Raw genomic sequence first — 4,255 nt, 5'->3', positions numbered from 1 at the left:
ACCGAATTTCCATCAAACATGATTTGGTTAATTTGTATCAGTTGTGGAACAATGGCTGCTTTGAAGACTCAACAGTGTAAGCACGTCCAATTTGAAAGCAAGAATTTAGCTGCTATGAAAAAAAAACTGAAATAATGTATATATACGGGGTGATCAAATAGGACTGTTTAAGTTGGTAACACTGAATTGTATTTTAAATTGTATAACAGGAGTAACTTTCGGTTGTTGATGGCTTGTCGTTGTTAATGCTATACCTACATCAGATATTTGTCAAATAAACCAACAAAACATACCCGGTTGCAGTGTTATAAATAACCGAAATATAAAATTTTCTTAATTGTACTGCCAACTTAAACAGTCCTTTTTGATCACCCGGTATATTTGAGAAAAGTCAGAAAGTAACAAGGATTGTCAATTAATGTCATTATTGATCATGATAATAATTTAAAAACTATTCGTCTAAGAACAAATTCTTGTAACTAGAAATGCCTTTTTAAATGTTGTTTTCATAAAATGTCAATTGGAAATTAGAAAGAAAGGATAAGCTAAACCGTTTTGAATGGCACACGTGCCTTATGTACAGTGTGGAATAAAATGATTTATTATCTGTTCACTTTGATTGTGACCACAACGAAAAACATAGTAGGCGCTGTTTAGCTGTGTGCTGCATACGTTTTACACTAAATATTTGTGTGGTGTGAACATGATGGTAAATGTCAGAATTGTCAAAACTTGACCATGGTAGTAAAGCAATGATTTTTATGTATTTATCAATATTAATAACGGAAATCAATATTTGAAGTAGGAGAAACTAAAAACGTCTGTCTGATTCTGTGATCACGTCTGTTGAAAAGTGGAGTTATATCCAGGTACAGATTATTTAACGTAAAAACTTCGAAATCACCTCATGCAATTCTCGATATTAATGAAGAACGAAGGAAATGGTAATTTGGCAGTAAGACAAACGCGAAAAATGCCTGGTATAAAGGTAATCAGAACTTTCAATTAGCATTGATTAATACAAATATTTTCAGATAAAAACTAATCAGACAGAAAGTTCAAAAAAATGATTTACAGGGGATGAAAAGGCAGAAGATATCAAACTACAACACTTACTAGCCAAAATGTACAACAAAAAAGCACAAATAGAGTTAACTTTATTGGTGATGTTCATTTTTGTGAGTTGTTTTCCCGTTGGCTTCAATAAATGTCTCGAAACAAGTCAATATTAACCGTTTGGTCCCAACTTTGAGAAGTCGACGTGTCATTTTCTTTTTGAGTTGTAAAATTTTGTACCAAAACTCAATTTTATAGATATGCGCACAGTGTACGTTGAAAAACGTTTGCGCAAGTCGTTCTCCGTTCTGTCTTCTGTGAGCGTGACGTTTCTGTCAAAATGGCGCCTCCGAGAGTTGCCAACTGCGACTGGATTTAGTGTTATCTAAAATTCCCTATCAATAACCTAGCAACTGAAAAGTTACTAGGGAGTGGTCACAATCAAAATGAATAGATTATACATCTAGTTACCTTTGCATTACCCTTGTAAAAATACGAAATGCCGCTCTACAAAAAATAGAAAGCCTAACCTCAAAATATATATCCAAATTACAAATGTGATTTATTGCGGAGGGATGATATGAATGCAAAGTTAAGATTGAAATTAAAAAGGAGCTAACAAAAGCAAGTCACAGCTAGTGTTGAAAGTGGCCACCAACGTTTGTTAATTCAATTTTGTAAATTGTAACAATTGCCAATTCGATTGATGACATTTATTGACAGAACTAATAGTTCGGACTTCGAAAAAAAAAGGTAGAGCGGTACAGGAAAATTTACATGTGCAAAAATTCTAAAGGTAACTAGATGTAAATCATTTTATTCCACACTGTACATAAATCGCTTGAGAAAGTACCTAAGCTTTCCTGGCGCGTCTCATGTGTAATATGTATAACATATTTGTACCATAAATAATTATTATTTTGGTAGTGTTAAAATAAATTTACAAAATCATTGTTTCAAATTCTTTAATAAAACTAGGATCGACATTGTAGATAAAATTTATTCGACTGTGGTAATAACTTAATAAGGTTACACTATTTTTTGGGTCCAGTCCAACAAATTTATGGCCGCGATTTAATGAATAAATTGAAGTTAAGTGGTTATCCAATTGAATTTGTCCACAATAAATTTAAGAGGTTATAAAGACCCTTGTAATTGATGCGCGAGGGCACAGGCAAATATAAGAAGAGTGCCTCCACCACCATACGTTGGTAGTTTCATTCAATTTGGTGCAGATGTATTTTTCCTTTTGTCCCGTTTGCTTGACTTTGGGGAAGACATTTATCTACGGCACGATAAATGGGGGAAACTTTTAACAAGGTTTTCATTACCGGACTCACCTTCAACTCTCGCTTATAATACGGATCGTACTTCTTACTTTATATTTAGTGCCCGAAAAACTCCCACTGATTTTTGCAAACTTCATCAGACTTCGATAATTCATCATGTCAATAGAGGGATCCGGGCGCAGATGAAAAATGTAAATAGGGGCTTTTTTGTACTGTACTGAGTGATTAAAACTATAATCCACTTTGAAAAAAACAATTTTGTTAGACGGCATTGAGTCGTAAATCACTTTATTGACAGTATTGACACCATTGGGAGAATGCAGTTGCAAATGTATTTATTATTACATCTCCAATATGCGCCTGCAAATAGTTCGTTTATAAAATAAATTGGTATAAATACAAGCGCAACAATGAAAATCCCAGGTGATGAGTTACAACGGCATAATTTATTTCGAAATGTCCGCTTACAGCACATATGTTATCCACATGTCAAATATTACCTTTTGTGTTTGACAATAAACAATAGCGAAACTACTAATTCCCAATTCGAATAACATAATCAATCAAACGTTGTTCTGGCAGTTATCGGTTCAACGAAATATTAGAATAAATGATGACAAAGCTGCTAAATGTGTAGCTGAAGGTTGCCTACCAATAAGTCACCTGGACGGATCTAAAGAAATTTCATAAACTACAATTTTATTGTTTTCGAACAGTGATAATTTAAACTTTCACATAGTTTTCTGTTAGTGTAAGATTCGATAAATTTGATGGTCAATTATTAAAGCAACTCTGCAGAACCCTAATATTGAATTAACTGATCGAAACCACAATTACAAGATCTTCCCACGATAATAGTCATTTTTGAACTCACTACCTTCACAATGACATTTCGCGACCGCAACAGTGAACCGCGAACGTAGATTTCGCGCACTAGTGCTTCAAAATCATCCAAAATAATTGCACTCTGAAAATAATTTGACTCGATAATAATAAAATCTGGTTTACAAAACGCCATTTATTCAATTTGGATGTTGAAAATTTCGGAAGAGTGAAAATAAGTCGCTATTAATTCGATTGACACTTTGGCAAGAGCCATCTATTTACAAAGGGTACACTACAAATCAGACATAATGTTCGTTTCAAAACATATTGTACAAACTTCGATGCGCGAAGACGTATTCGGTACATTCGCTCAAATGAAGAACTCGTTCCTTCGTCGCTTGTGCCTCAAATAATGCGCTCATGCGTAAAAAATGTCTTCACACTCGGTTCGTAAATAACTTTTATGCATAACGCAGTACTTGTTATCGCGAATAGAGTGTCTGACAGCACGAGCCGTAGGCGAGTGTGGCAGTCCCATTCATACATTATTTTTTCCACGACTGTCTGAATTTAAAAAGACAATCAAATCTAAAATTTGAAGCTTCTAATGCTAAGTTGGTCAGACAATTTCTATTTCTATTTTTTATCCATTAATTCATTTTTTTTACTCCACAACAATCTTCTTAAAGAAGATAATTTTGTTTTGGGTTGTTTAGTTTAACATACTTGTGAAGTTATTTGTAAAAAAAGATAATATAGTTCATATTCTTTCCCAAAATAGACATCAATGTAATCACTGCAACAGAGAGAATGTCAGATTTTCAATGCTTTGTGTTTGATCCGCCCTTCTTTGAAATATTCGTTTATGCTATAAGCGGTAAGGAAAATTTGAATAACTATTTTATACTAAAGCTCTGGAATTTTCTTGTTAAATTACATCAACAGGTAATTCTTAACCTTTATAAACCGCTTTAAACATTATTAATGATCGGTAAGTAAATAGAAATTTTCTATTAAAGTCGATTCAATGCCTGGGCGTGAGAAATTAATCATTTTGACTTTGATTACAAAATAAGAAACAAAGT

The 4,255-nt window shown here is 33.3% G+C and overlaps 1 long non-coding RNA gene across 1 annotated transcript; it reads left to right on the top strand.

The window, feature by feature from the left end:
• Positions 1–603: 603 nt before the first annotated feature.
• On the top strand, positions 604–1,165 carry LOC138124624 (uncharacterized). The gene is made up of 2 exons (XR_011157225.1): positions 604–980; positions 1,035–1,165. It is a non-coding gene; the product is annotated as an uncharacterized lncRNA (long non-coding RNA).
• The last annotated feature ends 3,090 nt before the right edge of the window (positions 1,166–4,255 follow it).

This window comes from Tenebrio molitor, chromosome 2 (genome assembly GCF_963966145.1).
Source record: "Tenebrio molitor chromosome 2, icTenMoli1.1, whole genome shotgun sequence".
Classification (NCBI taxonomy): Eukaryota; Metazoa; Arthropoda; class Insecta; order Coleoptera; family Tenebrionidae; genus Tenebrio; species Tenebrio molitor.
This window is presented reverse-complemented; position numbering and strand designations above follow the sequence as displayed.